The 14,980-nt window shown below is 43.2% G+C and overlaps 1 long non-coding RNA gene across 1 annotated transcript; it reads left to right on the top strand.

The window, feature by feature from the left end:
- Positions 1 to 9,255: 9,255 nt before the first annotated feature.
- Positions 9,256 to 14,119, top strand: LOC118764591. Its single transcript, XR_005000408.1, has 3 exons — positions 9,256 to 9,269; positions 9,717 to 9,722; positions 13,957 to 14,119. It is a non-coding gene; the product is annotated as an uncharacterized LOC118764591 (long non-coding RNA).
- Positions 14,120 to 14,980: the final 861 nt, after the last annotated feature.

The raw sequence follows: 14,980 nt of genomic DNA, 5'->3' as shown, positions 1-14,980 counted from the left end.
TAGAAAAAAAAAAACAAAACAAAATAGATTCAAAAATGATTCAAAAACAGAAGTCTCAAAAAAATTAAAAAAGATTGCAAAATTTAAAAACGCAATAAATTCCAAAATTAAAAAAAAAGACAGCGGTAACTTGGTTGCCAACCCAATATATAGTTTTAATGGTTGGATATAATTTTATTTTATATACTTTTCTTTTTAAATTTTTAGTCAATGAACTTACTGTAATCTTTTTGATATAATTTTTAACCGATTTTTATATACGTTTTCAGGGCAAGTCCTTTGTATTTTCTATTTTTTTATATATGATTTTTATCCGTTTTTCTTTTTACCTTTGAAAGCCATGGTATTATTTATATGTAATGAAGTATAGATGTGTCAACATATAAAGTTCGTTAACCTGAATTTTGAGTGCATGCCATCAAAATGACACCGGGGTAAAATATACGAAGCCCAGTATACCCATCATGACTAGCCGTCTGATAAAGGTACACTAGGCACATGCATCACAACCATATGTGCGCGACATGGTGATCTCATATCAAGATAAGCAGCACATGACCTTGCAGGTGAGGCCCAGTTAGAATTTTCTTTTAGTCGAGTAGCCCATCCCGCTCAAACGGTCCCTGAATAAGGATTGTTTAAGGATGTTGAACGAAACACCCATGTTTCCAGTGGTGAATTATCTCAACCCCAAAGAATCCCTCTCAACACACGGCTATGATGCTCCCCCACTACTTCTGCTCATGATCAGAGATGCACATATTGTCAAGCAAAGCTTTGGTATATTATTATCATTATCATTATTATTATCATTATTATTATTATTATTATTATTATTATTATTATTATTATTATTATTATTATTTGCATATATTTATTTTATTATAAATGCAAAACAACACCACGGAGAAATCGACGTAAGCTTAAATAATAAGCCGCGATAGGTTAACCGCGATATAGCGAGGGATTACTGTACATCCATGGTGCCTTTTGATCTACTTAATCAATAACTCTTTGATGTGTTTAACGATAAATAAAAAGTTCAATAACAATTGCTTTTAAGGTAATGGAGAATATGGGCTTGTTCATGAACGAAATGGAAAGCTGTGGCGAAAACAAATCGTGTCCAATCTGGTTAGTATAGGCGTTATATATAAATCGAAATACATTTTAAGAAACCATGAAAATCAATCTGGAATCAATCAAGAGATAACCATTGCTTTATCGCAGTGTAAAAGTGAAAACAGAAATATCAGTTTGAAATTTGCATAACTGACGCCATCAGGCGATCGTCCTTGAAATTCAAATGAGGAACGTTAGGTTCAAACATAAGAGACTGGAATTAAAGGAGAAAAAGTTCTCATTTACTATTAAGGAATTTAACTGCTGGTGTTAGCCTACCATCAATAATCATTCCTGCAAAACAGATTACAGTAGACACCAGGATTTAAAGGCGAGGGAATACTTGGAAATGTCCGAGGTGTGGGCTTCCTGGAAAGTTCTGAGGAGTGGTTTGAAGTGGATAGGGAGTAAGCGATGCACGAGCATATTACACGTGACCCAATGTCATCAGCGTGTATTACAAAGTTTTTAGCGCATTAAAACAGGTGATATTTAAAGCATCTTCTGAAGAGGCCAGCTGGCAAAATCGGTAGAATTCTGGGCGAAATGCTTAGCGTTCTGAGTTCAAATTCCGCCGAGGTTGACTTTGCCTTTCATCCTTTCGGGATTAGATCAACTGGGGTTGATCTAATCGACTGGCCCCCTCCCCCAAAATTTCAGGCCTTGTGCCTAGAGTAGAAAAGAATATTTAAAGCATCTTCCAAAGCAGTCAGCTAGCAGAATCGGTAGAATGGTGGGTGAAATGCTTGACAGTATTTCGTCTGCCGCTACGTTCTGAGTTCAAATTCCACCGAGGTCGACTTTGCCTTTCATCCTTTCGAAATCGATAAAATAAAAATAAATACCAGTTGAGCACCAGTACCGATGTAATCGACTTACGCCTCCCCACAAATAACTATCCGTGTGTCAAAATTTGAAACAAATAAGGTGGTGAGCTGGCAGAATCGTTAGCACACCGGGCAAAATGCTTAATGGCATTTCGTCCGTTTTTACGTTCTGAGTTCAAATGCCTCCGAGGTCGACTTTACCTTTCATCTTTTTAGAGTCGATAATAAAAAGTACCAGTTGAACACTGGGGGGCGAACAAATCGACTAAGCCCCTACCCTGAAATTGCTGGCCTTGTGCCAAAATTTGAAAGCATTAAAAAAAGAACTGTCTTATATACCATCAAATATGGTGCATTTCTAAGAGCCTTCATCAGCGTCTTGGGGAAATTTCGAACTTGGGTTCTCATTCCTAAAGTATTTTTCGATGTTATTATTATTATTACTAGTTCCGACCCACCTCGGGCGAAGAGTAACAAAAATAAAAATCGACCTCGCCCCCCCCCCCGAGCTAGATATGTCATGGCTGGTGGCAGCTGTCCTCTATGATATAGAGGACACTACCACCATTCTAGATGTCAGGAGAGTGAGGGCGAAAAACTGGTTGGGGATGGGAGTGCTGCTTCTTGCGCAAATTCAGCAAGAGAATATCAGTAAAGTCCCTGATTTCGTAAGTTTGCCGGACGGCACCAGGCTAAACGTTGCTATGGAGGGGCGAAAGCCAAAATGTTTCCTCTGCAGCAGCGAAAGCCACTTAAAGAGGGACTGTCCCATTCACAAAAAGAGGATGGAGGCTTTCAGCAAGAGGCAGCAGCAACAACAACAACAACAACAACAACACAAGCAACAACAACAGAAACAACAAAAACAGCAAGAAACACCAAAGGCTGCCACACCACCAACACCATCACCAACACCAGCACCAAGACGAACAACACCACCCCCAACAACAACAACCACCACCAAACCAACACCGACACCAGTACCTCGAAGATCAACTGCAGCAACATCAACAGCAACAGGAGCAGCGGCACCACCGATACCGGCAGAACCAAAAACCTTTCGTCCTGCTACTGAAGCAGACCCCTCAACCATTCCTTTGCCGGATGAAGAGATCTCGGATTGTGCGAGCTCTGATTCCAACAAAGGAGAATGGAACATAGTGCCTCCAAAGAAGAAAAGGAGGAAAAAACAAAAAGATTTACAGGGGAAGCACGAACAAATAGTACTTCCCAACATCAACAACAACATCAACAACAACACACATTCACAACAACAAACAACAACAACAACACTTTCGACACCACTACTGCCACTGCCACAGACACAAACAAACACAGACACAATTACAGACACGATTATAGCAGTGAATACAAGAAACCAGGAACTGGTTGAGTATTTGAAAGACAAAACAAGCACAAACATTACAGATTTCATAATACCTACACACAACACACCACCAGCACACATTCTCACAATAAAAATAAACAAAACAGTATACAACGAAATTAAACAAATATTCCCTAACGATGTGGGATCGTTAGGGAAAAGATTCTCTCAGAAACTTTATAAAAATATTGTTGAAGCACCCGTGCAAAAGCACAAGGGAGCCACCCCCACCACCAACAACAGTAAGTAGAGCCTTTTTTCTCCTTTTTTTTCCCTAACTTTTGAAACATGGCAAATCTTAGAATCGGTTGCTTGAATGTGAGAGGCCTCGGGTCACCTTGGAAACAGGGTCACCTGTTAAACGACCTGAGGTTTCATGATGTGGATGTAGCAGCCATCAGTGAAACCAGGCTCTCCGACCCGCAGGAACTCGCAGCCCTTTTCGGCGGATACGAGATATTTCTATCTCCGTGTCGGCCGGGAGCGGGCGGTGGTGGTACTGCGGTGTTGTTTCGGAAGGGCCTGGACCTGAAAATAAGGACAGTCTTCTTGGATCCGGAAGGTAAGTTGGTGGTCCTCGACGTGGACGGTAGTGACGGCGGTGCTTTCAGACTGCTGGCTGCCTACGCTCCGACAGGAGCAGGGCAGTCGGATTATTTCAAACGTCTGGAAGTTTTCCTGGGAACATCACACACTCTAGTGCTAGTTGGGGATTGGAACGCTGTCTTAGACGAACGTTTCGATCGGGTGGGCAGGGGAGCGTCTGATAGGAGAGGGGGAGGGTGCAAGAGCCTCGCCAACCTACTCGGCCGCTTTCAGCTGTCCGACAGGTTTCGACTAGACAACCCGAATGTGCCAATGTGGACTTGGACAAACCGCATCGGGTCGTCTAGATCGTACTTAGATAGAGTGTTTTGTAGGCCAGCGGATAAGGACAGCGTAGGGTGTCCACAATTCCACCTAGTCGAATATACGGACCACAAATTAGTGATCTGTACGGTCGACTTAGATAGGCTACATAGACAGGGACCCGGCTACTGGAAGCTGAACGCGTCGTTAACGGCGTGCAAAGCTTACAGAGACCGGATTAGTTTACTAGTTAAGCGGGCGCTCACGGGGGCAATCATCAACAACAACTGGTGGTTTGCCCTCAAGAGAGCAATTAGAGTAGAGTCGATTAGGTATAGTAAGACTCTAGCTATTGAACGTAGGAAGAGAGAGCGGGATTTAGTTAAGAAACTAGACGAGACTCTTGACACTGGCATCGCGACCGACGTGTTGGCGGCAAGGTTGGCCCTCGACCAACACTTCGACGCCAAACACGAAGGTTGCGTTGTCAGAGCTAAGGCACGTTCGCTAAGCGGGGAGGGGACTAGAGCCGCTCGATGGGCCCGCGTGGCGGAGGCGAAGCGAGGCAACAGAGCAACCATTCGGTCTTTGGTGGACCAGAACGGGTGCGAGGTTACCCAACCGAAGTAGATGTGTATGGTGCTTCAGCGGCACTTTGCTCAACTGTTTGGGACGAGCGGTGGAACGGACAACGGTGCAGACTTCGGTGTGTACCTGGACGGCCTACCGCAACTCTCGGACAGCGAGGCAGAGTGCTGCGAAGGACCGATATCTGCCTGGGAAGTACAGGAAGCGATGAAGAGTTGCACGAGAGGTAGATCGCCGGGTTTGGATGGTCTGCCCTACGAGCTTTACTTTTCAATGCCAGACTTGTTTGCGGAACTGTTGGCAAACGTCTACTGCAACTGGCAGCAAAACGGGAGAATTCCTGCTTTTGTCTGTCGAGGGGTGGTGGCTTTGCTAAAGAAGGACCCAAACAAGGGGGACGTTATAGGGAATTTCCGGCCCATCACTCTGCTCAATGCAGAGTTGAAGATTTTGGCCAAGGTGCTAGCCAAGAGATTGGCGCTTGTCGTGGACAAGCTGGTCGGCAAGACGCAGACATGCGCCGTGCCGACCAGGTCGATACACGACAACCTCCATCTCATGCGCTACATCATAGAGAGGGTGGGTAACGACGCTGGCGCGGGTGGGGCTTTGATCAACTTGGATCAGAGTAAAGCCTTCGATAGGGTCGACCATCGGTACCTGGCAGCTGTCCTCAGGGCAGCCGGCTTCGGTCCAGTCTTCCGCGGGTGGATCGCTGCTTTATACAGCAACATCTGCTCGGTGATACGGGTGAACGGTCACCTTTCGGAACCGTTCGACATCTCGCGTTCGGTCCGCCAAGGATGCCCTCTCTCCTCCCTCTTGTACATTTTGACTCTCGAGCCATTACTGCGCAAGTTGGAGGCTTTGAGGGGTATCCCGCGCGATCTAGGAGGCGGAAACAGCGCGTCTGCTTATGCCGACGACGTCACCGTGGTGGTGTCGAGCCACAGGCACATTGGCCTGATTGGCGAGACGCCAAACCAGTACGAAGCGGTGACAGGGGCAAAGATTAACGCGGAAAAGTCTGTGGGCTTGCAACTGGGCACCTGGAGAGGCAAGCCCATGCCGTCCAACAGCGTCGTAGGGCGCTGGACAGACGGACCCGTTAAACTGCTAGGGGTCTGGTTCGGTCCGGACCTCCAGGTGGATAAGAACTGGGAAGAGGTGACGAGCAGGGTGGCACGTCTCACCAGAAATGGGCCGAGAGGAAGCTGTCCCTGAAAGGTCGGCGGAGGTGGCGAATGCGTACATCGCATCCGTCATCTATTACCGCTTGACCGTCGTCCCTTGTCCCGACCGCTGGTTGGCCAAGCTGGTACGCCTGCTCTTCGACTTTTTGTGGAAGGGTCAGGTGCCACTGGTCAGGCGATCCATCTGCTGTCAACGACCGCTGAACGGAGGCATTGGAATGCCGTGGTTGCTGTTGCGCAGACATGCGCTCAGGCTGCGGCATCTCAAGCGCTTCCTAGACGGTGAACAGGTGTGGTCGTCTTTTGTCAGACGCGATTTTCCGCAGCTCGTCTCTTTGACGGAGCTGCAGACCTGGATCAAACGTAGACCGAGAAAGGGCGCTTGGCACCTCGAGTGCCGTCAAGCCCTCTCCGCCCTCCGTCAGGCGGGCAATGCGATCGGTTACAGCTCCACTCTAGCGTTCTATAGAGGGTTAGTGGAGGAAAAATGCGACGACGTTCTCGGGGAAACTCTAGGCGTTGAAGACGACGAACTGAGCGGTCTGTTCGGGAGGACTTTCGGGCCGGGGCCGATGGATAATTTCCAGAGGTCTCTCGCCTGGCAGTGCTACCGAGGGGCTCTGCCTGTTCGAGATAAACTCTACCGGCACGGAAGTGCCGTCAGCCGGGCCTGCCCGAGGTGTTGCCAGGACGACGAAACCGTTCTGCACGCACTCGTTCAGTGCCCGAGTATTGCTGAAATATGGGTTTATGTCGAACAGCTACTGTCACGTGTAGGACGGATCCGACTATCGGCCGAATCCATAGTGAAGATTGCCCCGCCGACCTCCTTTAACAAGGAGGGCGAGGCCGTTTTCTTGTGCCTAGTGGCTGTGGCGAAAGAGGTCGTGTGGTGGACTCGTTTGAAAGGGCTAAAGACAGACACTTTCCTCTTTGGTCAAGGCCTCATCAACTTTTTCAAGTTTCACTTGAAAAGGAAGATGAGGTTAGAGAGGAAAGTGCTGTCCGATAGCAAGTTTTATGAAAGGTGGGTGAATTGTGCGAGACTGGCCTGTATAAATGGACCAGTTCTCAGGTTTCGCCTGTGATTTCAAAAAGGTAATGTAAAAGGAGAAGAAAGGGGACTCTCTACACCCCCTTTTTTGACCAGGCTCCCGTTGGCTTTTGTAGGGTTTTTTCCACCAGGAACCTTTCGAAACGTCTCCCCCTTTTGGGAGTTTTTCATTGTTTTATTATAATTATTGTTAATGTATTTTTACACGGATTTTTTAACAAACGGACAAAACCCTTTGTAACCTTTCGTCCTGTCTTGTCCTGTAATCATGCGTGTCAGCCCTTGTGGCCAATAAAAAAGAATTGATTATTATTATTATTATTATTATTATTGTTCAGGTCACTACTTGGAATCGAACTCGGAATCTTGGGGTTAGTAGCCCACGCTATTAACCATTATGCCATAAGCCCGAGGCGTAGTGGTTAATAGCGCGGGCTACTAAGCCCAAGATTCCGAGTTCGATTCCAAGCAGTGACCTGAACAACAACAACAACAACAACAATAATAATAATAACAACATCGAAAAATACCTTAGGAATGAGAACCCAGGTTCGAAATTTCCCCAAGACCCTGATGAAAGCTGGAGGGTATATCAGCTGAAACATTGTGTTAACAACAAATAAGATGAGGACAAATATCCTTAAAATGTAAATAATGTAAATAATTCCTCATCTCTTAAAAATGGAACTGTAAGATTTTATTGTTAAAATCTAGGTGCATATAAATACATATATGTAAAATTGTGTGTGTGTGCTTTCCCTTCACACCGCTTGAAACCGATGTTGGTTTGTTTACGTTCCCATCATTTACCGGCTCGGCAAAAAGGGAACCGATACAACAAGGAAGTACTGGGGTCGATTCATTTGAGTAAGAAATTCTTCAAGCCTATGCCCCAGCATGGCCGCAATATAATGACTAAAACTAGCGAAAGATAAAAGACTGAGGATAATTGTAATGTATTTCATCAAGTCGTATGAGGAAACAAAGTCAAGATTCGTGAATACCCCTCCCCATCCACCGCCCCTCATTACATTTCCAATATCATCGTAATCTGTAATATCTGAAATGGATTTGCAGAAAAATCTATTAAGAAATATCAGTTTTTCAGAAAGTTATGAAGAAACAAAATCGGGTTTTGGGGAGGGGGAACATTCTGCAATATTTCTTTACTACCCACAAGGGGCTAAACATAGAGGAGACAAACAAGGACAGACAAACGGATTAAGTCGATTACATGGACCCCAGTGCGTAACTGGTACTTAATTTATCAACTCCGAAAGGATGAAAGACGAGGTCGACCTCGGCGGAATTTGAACTCAGAACGTAACGTCTGACGAAATACCGCTACGCATTTCGCCCGGCGTGCTAACGTTTCTGCCAGCTCGCCGCCTTATAATTATGCCGTCGAACTGTGCATGTGTGGACACGGTTGAGATTACAACGGATAAGCAGGATTTACTTAGAATATCTATAAAATCAGAATTATACATTGTTTGTTAGACTGGTTAGACGTAAGATCGATTACCATGCACACACATATAAGATACAGATGGTAAACAACTGGCCACTTCTTGAGTGGCTTTTAAATTGCATATAAGACGTTTCTAAAGAAACAAACATTAATTGCTGACATGCTCATATGGTTTCACAGCTAATTGCATATTGATCGATTTTGATTTTTAATATATATCTATAGGCTTAGGAAGGCGGGGAGCTGGCAGAAACGTTAGCACGCCGGGCGAAATACTTAGCAGTATTTCGTCTGCCGCTAAGTTCTGAGTTCAAATTCCACCGAGGTCGAGTTTGCCTCTCATCCTTTCGGGGTCGATAAATTAAGTACTAGTTACGCACTGGGGTCGATGTAATCGACTTAATCCGTGTGTCTGTCCTTGGGGACAAACAAGGACAGACAAAGGGATTAAGTCGATTATATCGACGCCAGTGCGTAACTGGTACTTACGTCCTCGGCGGAATTTGAACTCAGAACGTAACGGCAAACGAAATATCACTAAACATTTCGCCCGACGTGCTAACGTTTCTGCCAGCTCGCCGCCTTTGATGTATGCTTAATTGTCACATGCCTGTGTTTGTGTTAGTGCGTGTGTGTGCGTGTGCACGTGGGGGAGTATGTGTACGTATATATACACGTGTATATATGTGAGTGTGTGTGTATACTGATGCATGCGTGTGAAATGAGGTAGAATGCGTTTATCTGAAACTGATTTTTAATTGCACGTCCTGAGTTCAATGTTCTCAATCTTATCGCTGATATACACGCGATATACGTCCATAAGTACATACATATAGACATATGTTTCTACATATAACTATACACACACACATACACACACATGCGTGTATGTGTATTCATACACACATACACACGCGCATGCATAATCTGACAAGATTGTTGTTCAATGACTGACATCAATAAAAGTCTTTATATGTGTGTGTGTGTGTGTGTGTGTGTGTGTGTGTATGTTTGTGAGTGAGTGTGTCTGCGTGCGTTTGTGTGTGTGTATGTTTATATATGTATGTTTATGCATACATATATATAACATGTATCTATTTGTATGTCTGTGTTTGTTTCCACCCAACCATCGCTTGACAACCGATTCTGGTGTATTTACACCCCCGCAACCTAGCGTTCGGCAAAAGAGACCGATAGAATAAGTACTAGGCTTACAAAGAATAAGTCCTGGGTCGATTTCTTCGACTAAAGGCGGAGCTCCAGCATGGCCGCAATCAAACACCTGCAACAAATAAATGTATATATATATCAAATATATACATTATTTGATAATCAAAGAATGTATATCTGTATTTTAATACTTTTGTGATAACCAGTTCTTAACACAACAAAGCTTCTGCAAAGCTTCACATTTTACTTTTGACAATCTTTTTCTAATAAAGTGAAACTGGTCAAGTGAATAAACATCTTTTAAAATTGCATTTTCAAACTTTCTTTCATATATATTTCCACTCGTGCGGTACCTTACAATTTCACTTTGCTATATATATACATACATACACACACACAAACACACACACACACACACACACACACACACACACACCCACACACCCACACACATACATATATACATATATATATCTCTCTCTATATAAACGGCAGTTTGTCTGTCTGTGTTTCTGTGTGTCTGTTTGCTTGTACCCTCACCCTGACCACGGCTTTCAACCGATTCTGATGAAACTTGACACACACATAGCCCAATGTCATAATTCAAAACTAACGCAGCGAAAATTTTGAAAAGTCCCCCCAGTTCTGAAAAAGATCGATAAATTCAACATGGGGTCGACAATCAGAAATACAAACCACAGATGGTCATGGGGACGCAACTCGATCTTTTTAACTATCAAAAAAAATTTACCATCTTTTTTTCCCATTTTTTTGCTATTTTTTGGCTATAACTCTCAAAAAAATCCTTTATAGTTATTTCCCTTACAAACCCGAGCAACGCCGGGCGATACTGCTAGTATATATATATATATATATATATATATATATATATATATATATATGCATATATACATATACGAAGTACGAGGACATAGAATATGAAATGTTTATGCGAACAACAAAGAACGACCCTTCATTAGTTGTCGGCTGTGTTTCTAATCCGTATTACACATACACACATACACATACGCACACGCACTCATATACGTATGTAAGTGAGCATGTGTGCGCGTGTTTGCGCATTTGTGTGTTGGTGCGTGTGCGCGAGTGTTTAAGGCGAAACCTCGCTGTAACTTCATTGTCGTTCACGACTTATTAGTTTATTGATACATAGTGACAATAATAACAACATCACCAACAACATGATTATCGATCATCAAAAAGAAAAGTATAAATTCTCTGGATTATCTGCAGCACTTCATTATCATCTTAATCGAACGAAAAGTTGCGGAAGAATTGAAAAGGACAGCACTAAGAAGACTTTACACTATACTTGTGTGAATATAAGGAGTCAGGTAGGAAATGATATATTTATTATTTTAAGGCGGATTTCGTCTGCCGCTACGTTCTGAGTTCAAATTCCGCCGAGGTCGACTTTGCCTTTCATCCTTTCGGGGTCGATAAATTAAGTACCGGTTACGCACCGGGGTCGATGTAATCGACTTAATCCGTTTGTCTGTCCTTGTTTGTCCTCTCTGTGTTTAGCCCCTTGTGGGCAATAAATAAATAAGAAATGCTTAGCGGTATTTCGTCTGTCTTTACGTTCTGAGTTCGAATTCCGCCGAGGTCGACTTTGCCTTTCATCCTTTCGGGGTCGATAAATTAAGTAGCAGTTGCGTACTGGGGTCGATCTAGTCGACTGGCCCCCTCTACAAAACTTATGGGTGGTGTTATTCTTAGGACAGGAGCCTAGCTGGAGTTCCAAATGTTTAAGGGTTTTCGTCGACTTTATCAACACCCTTAGTACAGAGTCGGTTGAAAATGCCAGCAATTCAAGAAGTCGCCTATCTCGTGTCTTCATGTCCTAGAGGACCACCATGACACATGTTTGAGATGTTCTTAAGTGCAATGAGGAAAATATGACGTTCTGGATTCAAATTTCGGACATCAACTTTGCCTCTCATCCTTTTGGCGGTCGATAAAATAAATACCAGTTGTGTACTGGGGTCGATGCAATGGACTGGCACCCTGCCCCAAAGTTTTAGGTTTTGTGCCTATAGTAGTTAGAATATTTTGGAGAGATTTTTTTTGTGGTCTACGGATCCCCGGTGGTCCGCAACGGTAGTACTACTGGGGGGGGTCTTTCAACCCCCGCCACATAAATGTATATATATCGATATCTTAACTACCATATCACCATCAATGAACTATTGTGTATCATATTTGCACGAGTACAAATATGTTGAATGAGTTTATTTATTTCCTCCGCCAAGGAGGGAGGTTATGTTTTCATTGGCGTTGGTTTGTCCGTCTGTCTGTGTACAAAATAACTCAAAAAGTTGTGAACGGTATTTGATGAAACTCGCAGGAAAAGTTGGTAATGACACAAGGAACAGATGATGAAATTTTGGTAGTGATCCGGGAATTTTAATGGATTCTTGAAGGATTTTTCATTTGTTATGTTTACTTTACATGAAGTATTACAATGTTATATTCTTTGATTATCTCCCTTGAAAACACGTTCATCGTTCCCACGTAACCTATGGTGGCGTTGCTGTTTCCTAAGTTTATTTTCGTTTCTCTGTTGGTAATTTTACTCGCGTATCTATCTTAAAATATGCTGCTTGGCGGAGGTCTGTGGAGGATGACATGCAAGCCTTGACTATTGGGATTGACTCAAAAAGCTCAGGCATTGCTCCCTCCATTGCCGCTGTGAGCTCTACATCATCTGTATAATGTGGAAAATATTCCATCAATATTGTCCATCTTTAAAATTCGTCCGAGGCTTGGCCCCCGTGCCATCAGTCCACTATAGAAATGTTCGTGTCATATCACAACACTATGACAGAACTAGTTCACCTCAATTAGCCCGGCTCTCTTCAGCATCGTGCAAGACACACGTAAAGGAGGAAAGAGACTTCATGGCATTCAAACGACCCCTAGATGATTACTCCCAACAAATACCAGATAAACCACCCTCATCCAGCTATGTCTATGAAAATAATAACCCTCTGCTTGAATGGACTACGGTTCCCCAGAGGTGACTGTGTATCTCTTCCAGGTGGAGCTATTAAACTAGACATGGACTGAGTCAACTTCGGTTGAAACTTATCTAAGTAATCTAATCTAAGCTGTAACCTTTTAATCAAAGCATGACAACGTGGATAGAAGCTGATATCTTAACATTTCTGATGATCTTAAGTATAAAAAAAATTATTAAAGATTCATATAGAACTACATTCAGAATATGTCTATAGACCTGGTTTCTATCCTCAAACTATTCCGTTATTCTTTTTTATAAAGCACTCCGAAATTAGAAAAATCAAAAATCTGCAACAATCTCGGTCCCATGAGTATCGGATAATGGATTTTCAACTGTGTAAAGAAACTGATTGTGGTGATCGTAGTTTTGACGGTGATTGTGGTGAAAGCAGAGACAGTGTTGATGATGACGATGATCGAGATAAGTATGGGAGGAGGATAAAATAGTATCGGTGGTTATAATGGTGACAGGAGCGGTGTGATGTGTGACGCCGAGTGATGGTGGTAATAGTGGTGTTGATGACAGTGTTAGTTGTGTGATGGTGGTATTGCAGTGGTTATACTGGTTGTGGTGGTGAAAGTGATTGTCAAGGTAACCGTCATTTTTGTTGTTGTTGTTAAGCAACAAGACGGGTAAGGGTGATTAGGTGATGGTCTAGGGTTTAGGGGCGGAAGACTCCCAGACCTTTGAAAAAAAAAACATTGATCGTTTTGTTGTAGTCGAAGGCTCTTCGTTGACGCCCGACACCACTGGGAGGTGGCCCTCGAAGTCGCTGGAAATGGAGATCTCTTGGTCCAAATTCTTGGACGGCAGGTAACTAGAAGGCGGCGAGCTGGCAGACACGTTAGCGCGCCGGGCGAAATGCTTAGCGGTATTTCATCTGTCGCTACGTTCTGAGTTCAAATTCCGCCGAGGTCGACTTTGCCTTTCATCCTTTCGGTCTCGATAAATAAGTACCAGTTTCGCACTGGCGTCTATGTAATCGACTTAATCCGTTTGTTTGTCCTTGTTTGTCTCCTCTATGTTTAGCCCCTTGTGGGCAGTAAAGAAATATATTCCATAGCCTCACCCTCCACCAAAAAAAAAAAAAAAATGATGAGAGTATAGTTAATTTAAAAACAAAACAAAACAAACAAAAAACTTTATTATACGAGCTATCGAAGGAATCTGTGTGTGGTCTTTAGTGAAAGCGAGTCGCTCTGTGGTTAAACTATTCAGCTCACGATCGTAAAGCTGTGAGTTCGATACGCAGCGACGCGTTGTGTCCTTGAGCAAGACACTTTATTTCACGTCGTTCTAGTCCACTGAGCTTGCAAAAACGAGTTGTACTTGTATTTCAAAGAGACAGCCGTGTTATATTCTGTGTCAAGCTGAGTCTCCCTGAAAGTACGTTAAGGGTACGCGTGTTTGTGGAGTGTTCAACCACTTGCACGTCAATTTCACAGGAACGAAATTTGTCTAAGGGGCGCAAACCCAGTTTTTCAGGAGGATGTTCAAAGCATTTTCATTATTTCACCTATCGCCACAAAAAAAAAAAAAAACAACAACAAAAAACGAAAACCCTTTAGTGGATCCATTTGCACCCCTGCATCACCTCTTTCCTAGCCAAATGTATTTATTTTTTACTCTTTACAGATATGGAAATATCGTCATCATATACAGACAGGAAGTTATCTCCTAAATTTATCAAAGAAACATTGATACTTGTTATTATTGCAATGCAGTTTCTAGGAAATACAGAGTCGGCCGTGACAGCTGCTTATAGGAAACTACCCGAGAATAAGAACTTTAAAAGTGTTCTAAACACCTATCCTGTTCTACAAGTCGATGATCTAGCTCATTGTGCCATGCTTTGTAACTATGAGTACGATTGCGCATTCTTTAAGTATGCGAAGAGAGACTGTAAAATGTTTCACACCTGGAAAGACAATATCTATACTGTAGACGAAAGTGGAAGCTCATCTTATTATTTAGTTGAAGGTAAGACACAAAGTAATGAATTATACTTATTTTAATTAACATTTTCATTTGATTTACGGATAGCGATAAAAATATAAAGCTATAGAGCTCTGTATCAATGCGCAGAAGAAAGATACCGAAAGCAGTTTGTGAATTTCGTCCATAGTCCAAAGTATAATGATAACTGTTTCTACTCTAGGCGCAAGGTCCGAAATTTTGGGGAAGAGGGGACCAGTCGATTAGATCGATCCCAGTACGCAACTGGTACTTAATTTATCGACCCTGAAAGGGTGAAAAACAAAGTCGACCTCAGCGGA

Source organism: Octopus sinensis, linkage group LG8 (assembly GCF_006345805.1).
Source record: "Octopus sinensis linkage group LG8, ASM634580v1, whole genome shotgun sequence".
Lineage (NCBI taxonomy): Eukaryota > Metazoa > Mollusca > Cephalopoda > Octopoda > Octopodidae > Octopus > Octopus sinensis.
Note: the sequence above shows the minus strand (reverse complement) of the source record. Positions and strands in the feature narration are given on the sequence as shown.